The sequence below is a fragment of the Natrix helvetica genome (genome assembly GCF_964273705.1).
Source record: "Natrix helvetica genome assembly, chromosome: 1".
Taxonomy (NCBI): domain Eukaryota; kingdom Metazoa; phylum Chordata; class Lepidosauria; order Squamata; family Natricidae; genus Natrix; species Natrix helvetica.
In genome coordinates, this window is record NC_138548.1 from 41,625,012 (window position 1) to 41,641,937 (window position 16,926).

Here is a 16,926-nt window from a genome sequence, read left to right on the forward strand (position 1 = left end):
TATTATTCTATTACAGTCTCACAACCTCCTTCACCTACGTATTTAATTATTTAACTGTTTATGTATGTATTTTACAACGTATTTTAGTGACTGTACACCGCCCCGAGTCCTCTTCGGGAGAGGGGGCGGTCTATAAGTGTGAATAATAAATAAAATAAAAATAAAATAAGTTACTAATGCCTGGTCATCTCTTGCCTAGATTATTCTTGATTTACATGGGACTGCCCTTGAAAGCCATCTCTTGAGCTTTCTTCTGATGCTTGTTGTACTGTTTGTAATTCCTTCCATCAAATATGTAAAACTTATTTGCATAGAGTCCTAGGAAGATCTGCGCTTTATTATTTTGGGCTTCTCCTACCATTTTGTCTACCTGTAGAGGAAGGAAATGGGAGGAATGTAGGAAATTTTTCCATATAGTTCTGAAGTGTGTATTAGAACAGAAGAACTGAATCAGCCTAATGACCCTGAATGACAAGGAGACAGATAACAGAAACCAGATTGTTGTCCATTTCCTGGTGTAAAACGAAGCCCAAATGAGTACAATAAATGATAATGTATATGTTAGACGGTGCTAGTATTACAAGAAGAGCCTGGAGCCTTTGTAGGAATGTGAAATCTTATAGCAGTATCAGATTCTGGCTGTAAAGTTCACAGCATGATTTATGTTCCTTTCTTTAATTTCTATGTAACAGTTCTGGGACCTATATAACCCATAACCTTGCTTAGTTGGGTGCTCTTTACATTCTTATGACTTGTGCATGCTATTAAAAGATAATTTATTGCATCAAACGCCAAATCAGTATTTTTCTCTCAATAATGTAGTGCCATATAGCAATAGCACTTAGACTTATATACCGCTTCATAGTGCTTTACAGCCCGCTCTAAGCGGTTTACAGAATCAGCATATTGCTCCCAATCTGGGTCTTCATTTTACCGACCTCGGAAGGATGGAAGGCTGAGTCAACCTTGAGTGAAATTGCAGTCATCCGGCAGTCAGCAGAAGTAGCCTGCAGTACTGCATTCTAACCATGTAGCTCTTGCTACGTGAACTGCATTGGTTGCCATTCAACTTCCGAATGCAATCTGAGGTGCTGGTTAGTTCCTATGAAACCCCGTATGGCATAGGGCCTGGATATGTTTCCAATTATTTCTGCCTGTCTAGCATGTTTCAAAAGAGAAGGTGTGCTCCAGGACCCTTCTATTAAACAATGCCATTTTGTGGGCCAGACGAAGCATGTCTTCTCTGTTTGCTCCCCACCCTCTGGAACAGCATCCCTCCAAAAATAAGGACAGCACTTATTCTCCTAGGGTTTGGGAAAGTATTTAAAACCTGCCTGGGGTTAATGTATTATTGTATTTTGGGGGTTCCCATTTTGTTTTATTTGTGATGCTTTTTGAATTGCTTTAGTCTTGGCTATTTTGTACCCCACCCAGAGTCCATTGGAATATAGTGGCCATAATAAATTTGAAATAATAAAATATTAGGATACTTGATGGGGTGTGTGTGAACAGGATATGTTTTCCCTTCCTCTGAAATAGCTTGCTCCCTGAAATGAAGGTATTTCCTTCATTCTTATGGACTTCTGAAACAAGATGAAAACATGGCTCTTTTGGAAAGCTTTTAAGGATTAATTATTTAGTGTTTTGATTATGACCCTAGGTCATGGTGTCAAACGTGATGTATCATGATGCATCACGACTGTTGTGCCTTTGTGGAGCCAGGGCAGGCGTGGCCTGCGCATGATGCATTTGGTCTGTGGGCCACCAGTTTGACCCCCCTAGTCTAGGTGATCAAAAATTTCTTAATTTGAAATGGATTTTTTTGAATCAAAATTTTTATTTGTACTAAAATATTTCTCATTTCATTAGAAATAAGCGCAGTATGGCATTTTAGCCAGATTAAAAGCTTGATTTAAAAAGGAGAAAATTGAGGATTTGGAAAAGGTAATATTAAAGCTGCACTTTAAAATGCACATAATATGGCATTTTCTTTTTGTCTTGACACTGGAGGTGCCAGAATTCTTAGCCTCATGATTAAACATATTAACTGGGGTCCAAACTTACTGGAAGGCACTAGATTGGCAACAGGAGCATAAAGATACACTACACCAGGGGTGTCCAAACTTGGGAACTTTAAGACTTGTGGACTTCAACTCCCAGAAGTTGAAGTCCACAAGTCTTAAAGTTCCCAAGTTTGGACACCCCTGCACTACACTCAGTACGTTATGACATAATCTGTATTTAAATTATAGGTAGTATTAAATCGATCTTTTTTTTTACCTTTTTAAAAAATCAGACTTTTGCAATCAAATGAATCAAGGCGAAACAGGAAAAAAGCAATTTAATGAGGACAACCTATATGTGCTTCATAAAAAAAAAAGACTCTATGCAGTAAGTCAAAATTGTATACAAAATTAAATTGCCTTGTAAAAAGTCTTAAAGAATAACTATTGCACTGTAGTTCTCCCTAGATAATGTATAAAGGTGTCAAAAATGTGATTTTCCTCTGCATGCAAACTTAAGTCTTTTGCCAATTACATCAAGGAAAACACCATCTAAATCAACACGACATTAAACAGATTGCATTTTTCTCTAACATCCAACTACCTAGATGAAAAACCAAATGGAATTCTTCAGTGTTTGGAATGCTTATATGTGCTGTAGGATAGCTGTGCTGAGCAGCTACAAGGATTCTCATTATAAATAATTCGTTGGAGTAGATTGGGACATCCTCCCTCCCCCCCACCTGATGTTTTATTCAAAACTATTTTCAAAGCAGTGTGTTGATGCAATGCCAACAATTTTGCTTTCCTGGAGTTTTTACCTGATTTAAAATTTCAAATCAGTGACAGCTAAAATAAACAACCAGCTGCTGACATAGACTAATTCATATGTTCATCACTAAGTTATAAGCAGGGTTTCTCCATCTCTCAAGTTCTTTAGGATGATGTTGATTGAAGATCGTGCCTTTAATTTTCATTAATAGTTCTCTCTTAATAGTAAATAAATATAGAGCTACATAATGGTGCAACTATTAATTTTTAGAACATGATTCTTATTAGGAAAATATGAGAATTTTGTTATAATAGAGAACAGTTCTTTTATGTATAATTAAAACAGAGGGCTTGCCTTTCTTGATTGAGCTGCAGGGAGAATAAGACAAACTTATATCTGATAGTTTACTGCCCACGGAGGGATGAATGTCCAACATCTTTCATGACAAGATGCTCTAAGAAGGGAGAAAAAACTCACAATGTACTTTCCTTACTAGATCTTACTGGACATGGAAAATCAACTTAGAGAAGACAATCACATAAATACCCAAGTTCTAAGATATAAAAGGAACCCACTAGGGGAGTACATCAGTGGAGGTGGCTAATGGACTAATTAGCAGACCCCACCCTCTCTGCACTTTCTGGTCCTTTTCTGTTCATATTTTAGATTTCATTGTACTATTTTATTCCTTTGTATTGTTACATTTACATTTTTTAATCATTCCCCCCCCCCCCCTTTTGTTGTTGCAAGCTGTCCAGAGTGATCCCATGGCGAGATGGGCAGAAAATGAATTTAACAAACAAAGGATGATGACCAGCATCTTGAATTGCACCTAGAAGCAGTTCAAGTCACTGCAGTTCCCATAAATAATGATGTTACGTGGATAAATTGTGACTTGGCCATTACTATTTCAGCCACTATATTCTGGAGCAGCTGTAGCTTCCTGTTGGTCTTCAAGAGTAGCCTCATATAAAAGAAGAGGCAGTAGTTCAGTCATGAGGTGAGAAAAGCATGAGTAATTTTCAACAAAGTTTCCTAATCCAGGAACGTTTACAACTGATAAACAAGAGAGATCCGGGCAAAGACCTCCTTGTTTACAAGCTGTTATTCACTTTTTCCAGCAGGAGCTGTGAGTCTAAAAGGGATCCCCAAACTATTAACTTGCTCTGTATTAGGGAGAACTATCCTATTCAATATTAAATATTAAATTCTGCTGGAATGTGCACAGTCACTGTATCTGGATGAGATTGAATCTAAGCCTCTTTCTGCCCATTTAGGCCTTACAGCCTTTAGGCATTAGAATAGATTACAATTACATCTCCTTTTTAGCCTTTGAGTTATATAAATGTAATAAACATGGCATCAAATTACCTCTCAGCGTATTTATTTATTTAGTATATGGCATACAAGTCTAGGGAGGCTATAAAGTTATGAAGAGTAATTTCATGTTGATATTAAACAGGTGATGGGAGAAAATTGACTGTGGTTGCATGCCACATTGGAAAGCGCATGAAGAGATCTCTCCCCTTCATCTACAGTCATTTAGTCCTGGTCACAGGAAAAAGAATCACTGTAACACCGCGCTCTTCACTTCTCAGCTCTTGCAGTCAATCCAGAAGAATACTATGGTCAATGGTATTCAATGCAACTCAAAGATCCTGTAAGACCAGGAAGGCTGCACTTCCTCCATCTCGGTTCTACCATATATCATCCACAGAAGTGATCAGTGTAATCTCAATGCAATGTCTAACCTTAAAACACACAAAAAAAGATTCCAGTAATTTGTTTCATCCAGTATTCATCACAATTGCAGGTTCATTATAATCTCAACAATTGTATTTAGAAAGGGGAGGTTAAAGACAAGTTGAGGGTTGTCCAAGCAGTGAGTTCTTGATGATGAGACATATTGCTCTTCAAGGTTGGTGGCATTATCTCTCACCCACGGACGCATGAAACATTATCCTTGCCAGCTTCCTGTTATCCTCCTCAGCAGATGTCATCAGCACTTCAAGGTAGAGCAGACTAAGAAACCAGTCATGAAGGCCTTTTATTATAAGGTCAGGATATCAGAATCTTCCAAGTCTGAATGTGTTTCCTTCACTTTTATCTTTATGAGAACTATGGAGGTACTTCATGTTCCATAGCCTGGACTGAGATCCCTTTTATTTGACTATTGTCTTGATGACATTTCCTCAAATTTATTCCTTCTTCCCATTATCTAAAGACAGGGTTCCTATTTAACAGTGGTTTGACTGATGACAGAGAACCCTGTCTACTTCTTCAAAATAGATAGGGCCAAATTATTTCCAGATAATTTTAAAGAACATTGTCTCTGTTATTCCCTGTAGAGTTGTTCAGCCAGCATCCAATGCTAAGTGTATGTGAATGATTTTATCCTCCGAGATGCCTCTAGAATCTTGCCCCTCAAGAAGCTTCTGAATTAAGATGTCCAGCAGAAATAACTAATGGCAAGGATGCTGCCACAGTACACTTAGTTGTAATGATGAATGACAATGATGTCTCTGTGTCTTTTTTCAGATACATACCTACTGAGTTTAATGGAAGTTACTCTCAGATGTATGAATGCAATTTCTTCCTTTGGAAATGAAGGTATACACAAACTGCTTATACTCTCAGAACTTTTTGCATTATATTTGTTTTATTTTGTACACCAGTGTTGCCTATGCTGGCTACAATTTATCATTATTTCTGAACCTCTATATTCAGAAATAAACAATGTTAGATTTCAATTGTATTCAACATAACAGGTTCTGATTTATATTCTCACCTAAACTAGACGGTCTTGGCAGCATATTCACTTTTAGGATAAACACAAAGCTGAAAGAAATAGTAAAAGAATAAATAAGAAATTAAAGACAAGCAACTAGATATTATAGAAATTATATTTAAAATTGTAAAAGAAATTCTAGATTTAGCTTGAGGGTAAAGATAAACACTGAATCAGGAAAAACAGAAAGATACTTCATTTATCGAAATGTTGTAGTCAGTAGATCACAATATCCAATGTATAGCACTTGCCCAACCTCAGTTGAACTAAAAAAAGGATGAAGGATTGGACCTAGTTAGTACTTGGGGTGGAAATGCCAGGTCTGTCAAAAAATTGAGAAGATGTACAGAAAGAAAAAAATATAGCACTTGCAAGGAGGGGCATGTCACTTCCATATTATTTCCAGAAAAATTGCATTGGGGAAGTTGCCAAGAGTTGTCTGATTGAAATGCATGGCTGATTGAAGCTTCTGGCTTTTCTTAATTAAAAGACAACTCCATCTGTGTACAGTATTTTCTCTTATGGGCGATCTTAACTAGGAAGCAGTTTGTAAACAATATCATTAGCTAACAACTTTTAAAATCTAGCAAATTAGTGAGACTCAGGTAGAAGAGATTACTTCCATCTTTGTTTGGACTGTACCTTTATTGTTGTGTTAACTGAATTTCTCATGGTATAAGAATAAGTTATTCTAGAGCTGACATCTGCTCCCTGTGGACTGAAAACACTCACTTATTTCATATTGGCTAGTTAGCAGCTGTCAGATGGTAACAGTATTCAATCACTGTCAGGGTTGCCTGTATTTGGAACCAGCAACTTTAAAAAGAAAAGAAAAACCCAAACATATATTGCTGTTACACTGAGCCCTTGGGATGTGCTTCCTTCTCAGCCACAAATGTCTGATGTGTTTAGGAAAATTGATATCAGCAAATGAATGTAAAAGATATGAATGGGATTAAAACTATTTAAAGAAATTTAGTTATGGTATGTTTCAGATAACCAGAGATAAGCTTCCTTTAAATCAGTACATATACTCATGAATTAAACATTATCCACATTGGTATTATATTCCATTAGTAAGATGACTAAAGCACCCAAGGAACACAAATAATATATTTCCACTTGGTACTATCCTCCAAATACTGAAACATTTTTTCTGCTTCAGTTTCTATGTAATACCAACAACACTGTATTCCAAAAGTTGCTCTTTTAAATTTGTTTGGTTGCTTGGCTCTGATATTTCGGGTTTTTTTTAAACCTTAATTTTTCCTTTAGATCCCAATTCAGTTTATTGAGATCCACTGTTGATTCTGGACTGCTTATGGAGAATTGGTTCCTCTTGTTTCTTGCTCAGACTTCAGACTCTTAAAATAGGACAGGACAGGACAGTTAAAATAGTACAAAGACACTCAGTGGCCAGGGCAGCGTGCCGCCCCAGAGGGCTTCTGGCAGTCCTTTTTTTGGAGATAGGAGGTTATAGCGCAGTGCTGGGAGGCAAAATTCGCGGGTCCAAGTCTTTTTCCCCTTAATTTCTAGTAAATTGCTGGAGATCCAGAATGGTCAACCATCCAGTGAGTGGACTGAGTCGATAACTGGGTAGTACCTGGTGATCAGTGGGCGTATCCAAAGAGCTTATCTGACTCAGTCCAATTAATGAGAGGACAAGGTTAACCCAGTCTGGATAATCCTCCCCCTCACTATGGAGAAATTATCCTATGGTATTGTTGGTTGTATTACATGAAAATCTTCATACAGAACTAAATAGAAGGGACTTAATTTATAATACATTTTCTTAACATTAAGAGAACCATCCTGCTCAATATACCTAACCTTCTGATAGTCTCTCACTGGAAATCTTCAACCAGACACAGACATCCATCAGAAATAGTTTATGCAGAATAATATATATGTCTCAATAAGAGAAAAATTGCGGCTGTACTAATACCAGATCTTGAAAGAAAAAGTATATTAAGAGTGTGATTGAGATTTTTTTTGACTCAACGGTTTAAATGGAAAAAAGAAAGTCAGCAATTTTGCTACAGGAAATAGTATCCAGGACATTAACAGTTACTTAATAGTATCTGAAAACAATAATGTACTGCTACAGTTAATAGTGATACATCATTTTACATAGTTTTAAGTATTTTGCTATGTCCTTCAAAAAAGAATTTGATTTGATTCAAGGCTGAAAAAAAATGATTTGCTGACTTTTGGCATGCCTATTGTATTATTGGTGTGGTTTAAGTAGACAACATGTAAACATTAACTAAACTTCTGTTCTCTGAATGATTCTCAGATTTAGAATATCATTAGATATTAGGAGATGCAAAAGTGTAATTACTTGTTAATACTTTGGGCATGATCTTCTCTTTTACTGCTTCAGGTGTCAAGGGAGATATAAAGTTCTGGCGCTTGCTCTCCTGGCGTCCTCAACCATTGTTAATTGTTGTTGCTGTGGTGTGTCTTTGATGTTGTCTCTCCATCTTCTGGGTCTGCCTCATATTCTTTGACATTTTCATCTTTTTGCATATGCATGGTATATGTTTTTGTATATTTTGCAGTATGGAATCGCAAGACATCATCTCCAGATGAGTAAACCATCTTATTTGCTGTTTTTTGGATGTAGTTTAGGACTGGTTCTATGCCAAATCTTTCTCTTATGGTTTCATTTCTGATTTCATTTCTTCTGATCACTCCAGCAGTTTTTGGGCGTGATAAGAAATCTCATATGCTCTTGCACCTACATTAATTTTTCACCAACTGCAATTAGAACATTAGCATATTTAATGAATGATGGTTTAATAATCAAGATAGATATAAATAAATACAGCAGGTGAGTTTGCAGCTTAGTATGCTTCGAGTATGTCGGAAACATACATTTGTATATACTTGAGAACCGAAACTAGTGGTTTACTAGTCTATGGAATGGTTATCTAGTTCTTAATGCCAGTCCAACTGCATTGTGATTTTTTTTACTTTAAGTATAGGAGTAAAACTTAGTAGGTAAAAGTTATTACCTGTCACGACTTGGGAGAAAAATGTTTGCAATTCTGATTTTGTCCTGTAGAGGGGATATTTTCATAAGAATTTATAGTAGCAAAGTTAAGGTGTAGCTTAGTTAATGTGAAACACAAAAGCTTATAAAATTTGTCTGTTCTTAAAGTATCACAAATTTATGTTTCTGTCAAGAATAGATATATAAATTCAGAAATAAAAACTGTTTACTTTTTTTACCAGAGATGTCCACAGGAAGTGGTTAAAAAATTAAATGTTGGCCATGAATATTGTAATCAAGGCTCTGTCTGATTATTTTTTAAAAACTGTTGCACATAAAAAAGCAGAAATTCAATCAGACTGCTGTGGCTATCATCTTTTTGACTAAATTATGCAGATATTCCTGCCTTTTATATGGAAATTTCTTTTACTATGTTCAGTGGTGACATTATTCTACAATAATAATTGATGAGACTTATTTGAATGTTTGTTTTATAGCTAGTATCCAAAGTTGGTTCATCAAAAAGTTGTACAAAATATAAATTTATTTATTTATTTATTTATTATTTATTACTTGAACTTATTAGTCGCCCCCTCTCCCCACAGGGACTCGGGGCGACGTACAAAAGTATTATATAGCGTACAGAGGAGGTAAGAATAAATAAATAAGTTACAATACCTAAAAAAGTTAAAACCCCAGTGAAATTAACCCTTAAAAACTAAAATTACCAATTAAAAATGCCCTGGGCTGGAGAGGTTGTAGTATTATGCCAGGTCAGCTAGTCGAAACAGGTAGGTTTTCAGCTTCATACGGAAGGAGCGAAGGTCGGTTGTTGTCCTGATGTCTGGGGGGAGGTCATTCCAAAGGGTGGGGTCCACTACAGAGAAGGCCCTACTCCTGGGCGTCGCCCTCTGGCACTCTCTGGAGGACGGCACCCGGAGTAGTCCCTCTCTGTGTGAGCGGACGGGTCGCAGGGATGTATGGGGCAGGACGCGATCCCGCAGGTAACTAGGCCCTGTGCCATGGAGCGCTTTGAAGGTGGTAACCAGCACCTTGAAGCGCACCCGGTAGGCCACAGGAAGCCAGTGCAGCTCGCGCAGGATGGGTGTTATATGGGAGAACCTCGATCTCCCCATAATTACCCGCGCGGCTGCATTCTGGACCAATTGCAGTCTCCGGGTGCACCTCAAGGGGAGCCCCATGTAGAGAGCGTTACAGTAGTCCAGGCGAGACGTCACCAGCGCGTGAGTGACTGTGCGCAAGGCCTCCCGGTCCAAAAGGGGCCGCAATTGGCGCACCAGGCGAACCTGGTGGAACGCCCCCCTCGCCACGGCTGCCACGTGATCTTCCATAGACAGCCGGGCATCAAGGAGGACGCCCAAATTGCGCGCCCCTTCCACCGGGGCTAATTGATCGTCCCCGATGGCCAACGATGGCATATGCTGGTTGAACCGGGAAGCCGGAAGCCACAGCCACTCTGTCTTGGAGGGGTAGATAGGGGTAAATCACTGGTAGATTGCTTCCACTTACCAATGTTAATATGCCACTGAATATCACTTATGAACTGAAGAGAATTCTACCACTTGGTTTTAGCGCTTAATCAGTTGTTTCCTTACAGATAGACATTTTAGCCCTATCACACAAATATCTGCAGATAAATGGAAGGATTATTTCTATAAAATATTTAAAAGGGAATCTGCTGTAATCTCTCTGATTCCCTCTCATTATGAGCTCACGCATTGGCCATCAGTGTTCATAACTGAGGCTAAAGACCTTATAGCCAAATTAATATCTAGAGGTGATTTTATACACACACAAAATAATAAGGAAAAAAAAAAGATTAGTGAGCACTGATTTTGGCCACTTTATTCACGCATATTAACACAGGCCAATTCCCTTTTTACACAAAAATAAAGGAAATACATTTGACCATGCAAATTATAAGTCTAAGTTTATTAAACATAATAAAGTTTATACCAGATTAATTTATCTTAAATTAGTGTATTGGCTACAAATGGAAATATCATTGCTGAAGAAGAGGGTGGATTTAGAGGGAAACAATCAGCATTAGATTGTTGTGTGGTACTGTCAGAAAAATATTCTAAGCCCAACATTACCTATGTGCAACTTTTGATGATTTTAAGAAAGATTTTAACCTAATGAGGAGAGACTGTGGGACAGTCTGAGGTAGTCTTTTATAGAAAAAAGGCTGCTTTTTCTTATTTAGCCACTTTACTCAAATATCTTCCAGAGAATAATATGTACACCTTAGGATCATTTATCTAAAGTGATGCCAACTTATAGAGATGAAAGACAAGTTTACATATTAAGTCCATTACTATTTAATTTATATTTAAATCCAGTAATCCAAGCGCTTCCTGTTTTAGTCCATCACCTATTTTAGCTGATTGTGCAATTCCAGCATTACTATATGTCAACAATGTAGCTATTATGTCTACTTCACAGGGGGAATGAGAAGCATGTATAAAAACTTATCAATAAACTACCAGAAAAATCAAAGTTTAAAGTTTGCCTGACATAAAGTCACAAATGGCAAATAAATGTTGATGTTATATTAGATATCATGGAATGGTTGTCAGAAATGTGAGATCTATTTTGGAAAAAGGAATGAAGAAATCATTAGAGGATGTGATGGCCTCCTCTGATGCTTCGCTGGACACCTCTCCAGATGCCAGCTTGGAGGAGGATGAGCCGGTCCCAGGCACGTTAGGGAGCGGAGGTGGCCAGTAGCTCCGATCAGCCTCCTCTGATGCTTCTCTGGACGCCGCTCTGGATGCCAGCTTGGAGGAAGATGAGCCGGTCCCAGGCATGTTAGGGAGCGGAGGTGGCAGCATGTCCGGAGGTGGCCAGTGGCTCTGAGCAGGGAGTGATGAGCCCAAGTGCAGTGGAGCAGGTGCACAGGGAGCAATCAGATGAACAGCCACCTTAGCATGGGTCAGTTGAGACATAGCTGCAGCAGGACAGCCCTGAAGCTTCAGGTGGAGAGAGCATGCAGCTGCAGTCGGACAGTGAGGAGGAGGAACTGCCTCCTCCACCCATTCTGAGCACACAGGGTGGAGAACAGACTGGCGTAATGGAGACCAGCCCGGCTACTTGCAAAGTGGCAGTTTTGCCTCTCTTGATTGGCTACACCAGGCGTAACTTAACACAGCAGGAGGATGGAAATGATGCTGGGAACACAACGTCCGTTTTGGTGCCTAGTGTTTGCCTATCGCTTAATTGAGCTTCGTCACCCTGACACCTTGATTTTAGACCCTGGATTCATGACTCAACTCTTTGAGCTGCCTTTGCCTTGAACCCTGTTCTCCACACCCCGGGCAGTGGACCTTGGTGTTGCCTTGTAGACTGCTCCAGCTTTGTGCATTTGTGCTGGACTCATTCCAGAACTGAGCTGGGAACTTGACAAGTTGCCTTGTGGCTGGACTGGGTATTTTCTAGGGAAGACTCTTAGAGGGGCTTGGAAAGCCTCAATAAAACCCTTGAATTCAACTTGATGTGTGTTTACTGTGGGAGAGATTTTATAGTTTACAGTAATATTTTGTATTAATTATAATAGTGTATTTATTAATACACTAAACCACTGTCTATTAAGTATAAACATGTATTCTTTTTTCTTAGTTTGTATTTTTAGTTTATCTGGGTTTCTTTCTTTAATTATTTCTGTAATTAATTATTTACTATAATTAACTATGAATACGCCTCAGAAAAGTTATTTTTTTCTAAGACCTACTAGCTTTATAAATACTTATGGTAGGTTAGCAAGGAAGATGTTAGAAATGATCTTAAAACCTGTTTAGGAAAATTGCATTCATACAATGCTAAAATGCTTTTTTGTGTGTTAATTTTTGTATGGAAGATCATACATAAAAAGAACAGGTCTAGTTTAATTCATAATCCTGAAAATAATAATCAGCTGCAGAGAAAATCCAGCCTTGTGAGCTTTCCATAAATCTTGTCATATTAAGTATTACTCAGTAAAATTGTTTCCCATTAGCAGAGAAGAAAAAATGTCTTCTTAAATATAGTCAATTTTATAGGCATTGATGCTGTATTAGGTGGATATAAAAAGCTTAGTGTGGTATGCACATTAAAAATCTTACATTCACAGCTTGATGAAAGTCCCCTGGCTAAATGTGAATGCTTGATCTATTGTTTATTAACAGCCTTATTTCCCTGTCACAAATTAGCACAGAAAAAAGCAATTTCCTTTGAGAGAAGGCAGGAATTGGCTTTGTTAGCTAGCTGTAGAAACAGGATGCATGCATTTATCATAACCATGCATCCCACTTACAAGAATTCTGTTGTCTTCAAATGACATACATGTCTTCTATTCTTTAGAGATGTGTGCAGATCATTTTTGATTGGTATTTTCAAAGACAGAAAACAGATTTTTCCAGAGTGCTAAAGATGGAATAGCTGAGGCACATTGCTTGGAACATTTGCACTTTATCCCACTGTTTCTTTTCATGGTATTTTCACTTTAAAAAAATCTGTAAAGCTTGTTAGATTAAAATATTATAGTGAAACAAAGGAAATCAGTATATATGATATGGAAAATAATGTTTGTCTATATACTGTCTAACCACTTTTGTATTTTAAAAAAAAGACTAAAGATTGACCCTGCATGATCTACCTCTCTATAATAGGGTATTACCATCACACATAGACAACCCAGTAATAATTAAAATCTTCTAAACCTTTTAATATGCTGATATCACAATAACATCATTGAATTTTTAAATTGTTTAAATCATCATTTCTTCCTGCTTTACTACCTACAGCATGCATACCAGCTACTGTTTTAATTTCCTAAGTTTAAATTTTATAGTTTTGAGTGCTCCGATTAAAAATAATTGGTTCAAAAGATCACTGTATAACTTTCCAAATAAATAAAATCCAAGATTTTACACAAATTCTAAAAGCTAACTGTAGTGTCAGGGAAAAGAATCAGAACCACACTAAGGTTCCAGTTAAGCTGATTTTACTGCTCATACCTTTGCACATTTTATACACTAATTTAGTGCTAGGTAAGTATTAACATAATTCAAGAGGGGGGGGACTGAGGTCAGGGTGGCATATGCTTACCTTCCCCACCGGTTCGCAAATGTGACCGCGCACGCGCAAATCCTTCCACACATGCGCTTTTGGTGAAAAAAGGGGGCTAAATGGGATGCCATAGAGCCCGGCGCGGTGGTGGAGTCACCCACGATTTCTGCTACCGGTTCGGGGGATCTGGTCCGAACCAGTAGAATACCTCCTCTGGTCGAGGTCAAGTGTTGGGGAAATCAGGAGATTCAGGCAGTTCAAATAAATACAAAGATTTATTGCAAACTTAAGCTCTCTATAAGAATCTGATCTATTAACAGTCAAGGGAAACGAGCAGGAATAAGAAGGTATTCAAGGTGGACTGGACTATGATGCTTTTAATACTCCCACAGGCTCAGCCTGTCATCTAAAGCTGGACTTGGACTGTTTGCAGGGACATAATGACTCCAGGCTGATTCCTCTCTTGACTGCACCCCCCGTTCTGCCTCTTCTTTTCCTATACATATTTACTTAGACATAAACTATATATACTTACAACCACAATTGAGTTCAAAATCTCCATTGCTAAGCAAGACAGTTAAATGAATTTTGCCTCATTTTTCAACATTTCTTGCCATAGTTAAGTGAATCATTGCGGTTGTTAAGTGAATCTGGCTTCCCCATTGACTTTGTCAGGTGACAGAAAGGTGATCACATGACCTCCAAGTCACTGCAACCATCATAAATACATGCCACTTGTCAAGCATCCGAATTGTGATCATGTGATCATGGGGATGTTGCAGTGGTCATAAGTTGAAAAACATCTTAAGTCACTTTTTTCAGTGCCATTGTAATTTTGAATGGCCATTAAACGAATATTTATATGTTGAGAACTACTTGTAAAGAATTTCCCCTTGAATAATAGCATTGGGTAAAAGTTGAATTAAGAAACTTCTTGAATCATTCCTTAATTTTAATAATATTAATCTTATACATACACTGGCTTCAGAATTATGAAATCACCAATTTTGTGATTACAAAACTTCAGATTGTGTTGTGCAAATATACAAGATCAAACCATTCAGGTAACATACATATTTGTGAACTACACTACCTATCAGCCTTAACTGGAACAGCCAACAAGGACATACCGTATAATGGGAACTGAAGTCTGAAAGAGTTATCCATTCATGTAATGGAGCGATTTTCTGGATTTGTATGGCATGCTGAAACAGTAACTACAAGCTGGCTAATTTGTTGCTTAGTGGTTGTGTGCAAACTGGACAATATGTGGACAGCATCAATTGGAGGAGCTTAATCCCCTAAGAACATGATTGGCAATTTGACAACAATAAACATTTCTTCTGAATACTTCTGATGTGAAAGAAGTGAATACTTCTGATGTTTGCCAGGCTTTCCCTATCTTAATATACTTTAAAATATATTAATTAAAATAAGGTACAAGAACCTGCTGCAAATCAAAGCACAGCACCCCCAGCAATATCTTTATTGTGCAAAATTGCTGATCCAAATAGGCCCCAAAGGCATTCTTAGAAATGCATTGTTTGAAAGGCTGCCCTATGCCTGAAAACAGGGCCATTTTAATGCGGTAGTAAATACACAACTATCATGAGTGGGTAGGCAGGGAACAAGGGCTAGTTTGCCTTCTGGTAGAGCTTTATTCTCTGACTGACTTTTGTCAGTGACAGCCCTTTTGGAAATAGTCAATTGTGATCTACTTTGTGTCAGTACCTATGACAATCTCTCCAAATCCCCAATGCCTCCAGTAGATCAGTAACATTGCCAGTCTCCTGCTACTTTGAAGAACATTAGGTTCATAACCACAGCCAGTTTGGTGTAGTGATCAAAGCATCAGGCTAGAAACCCGAAGACCATGAGCTTAGTCCTGCTTTAGGAACAAAGCCAGCAGGGTCACCTTGGGCCAGTCACCTTCTCTCAAGCCCTAGGAAGGAGGCAATGGCAAACCACTTCTGAAAAAACCTACCAAGAAACTGCAGGGATTTGTTCAGGCAGTCTTTGAGACTCGAAGGTGACTGAAGGTGGGTGTGGTGGTGGTCTGAGTTCACAGCATTTTACGAAGCTGTTGCTGGTCAAAAGGAGCTTCACCATGGTTAACTAAACCATGGTTTACTGAGGAAGCCTTCTCGCTGGGCTCTGCACAACCCAACTATAAAGGGCCCTCAATGGTTAGGCTCCCTCTCCCTCCCTCAGGTGTAGGTGTCCAAATCAAAAAAGGCTCTTTCTTTCTACCTCACAGAGGAACACGGTGGCTCAGATACTGAGCTTGTCAAGCAGAAAGATCAGCAGTTTGGCGGTTCGAATCCCTAGTACTGCCTACTTGTCCCAGCTTCTGCCAATCTAGCAGTTCAAAAGCATGTAAAAATGCAAGTTCAAAAATAGGGACCACTTTGGTGGGAAGGTAAGCGTTCCGTGGACCTTCCGTGTTTAATCATGCCGACCACATGACTATGGAGACGTCTTCGGACAGCTCTGGCTCTTCGGCTTTGAAACGGAAATGAGTACCCTCCCCCCCTAGAGTCGGGAACGAATACCTCAGATGTGCGAGGGGAACCTTTACCTTTATCCTTTTTCTACCTCACATCAGCCTAGCCTTCCACACGAGTTCGCCCAAAAATAACCTCCTGAGTTCTGGCGGGGTTTTCCAGAGGAATCCACACAAGTTCCGAGTCGCTTCGGCCTAAGGAGTGCAGCTACCAGGCTCCCGGTTTCTTTTCGCCGCCCTCTCGGGGTCGCCAGTCGCCCAGATCGCTTCCCGCCACCGAAGAGCCACTGAAGCCCTTCTGGAAAAGCGCCCCCTGTCAGTTCGCAAAAGGTATATCGGCTCTCGCCCAGGGAAGCGCTCGCCCCGTGGGGCTTTCTCGGGAACTCCAACCGTTGCCCAACCCTGGGCCTTCCCAAACGCTTCTCCCGCTCGCGACGAAGCCCGAGTGAAAGGCAGGTTCCGACAAAGCCATCCGACTGTTGGCTTCACGCGTTCCTCGTCCTCAAAATGGAACCCGTGAAGGCTCGCCAGGGCAGAAAGACGCAGGGGACGAGGGGACGTGCCACTTAGCCGGGGTGGGTGGGTGGGTGGGTAGGCCTTAAAATCAAAGAAAACCCCGCAATAAGAACTGAAGTGGACCTTTTGGCTCCGTAGGGCAACTCGCTATTTCCGCCCTCCCCCCCGAGCTCTGAATCCTCTCGCCTAAACTTCCCTTTCCTAAATAAGAAGCGGATTAGAGCCGACTTCGAGGGAAAGTCGCAGGCAAGGGAGGGGGTGCGGGGTGGTTTCACGGAGAGC

General features: G+C 39.3%; 1 protein-coding gene and 1 long non-coding RNA gene across 2 annotated transcripts in view; one reads left to right on the plus strand and one right to left on the minus strand.

Annotated features, from left to right (window-relative positions):
• Nucleotides 1-2,943: 2,943 nt before the first annotated feature.
• LOC309400723 lies at nucleotides 2,944-16,311 on the minus strand. Its single transcript, XR_014176698.1, has 3 exons — nucleotides 16,204-16,311; nucleotides 5,564-5,613; nucleotides 2,944-3,229 (listed from the first exon to the last, which is right to left on the minus strand). It is a non-coding gene; the product is annotated as an uncharacterized lncRNA (long non-coding RNA).
• The window catches only part of CCDC85C (coiled-coil domain containing 85C), a 192,732-nt gene continuing 192,066 nt past the window's right edge, over nucleotides 16,261-16,926 (plus strand). Inside the window, exon 1 of the mRNA XM_081969342.1 lies at nucleotides 16,261-16,458. The gene's annotated coding sequence lies outside the window, so the exon portion shown is untranslated. The remainder of the gene's footprint in view (nucleotides 16,459-16,926) is intronic.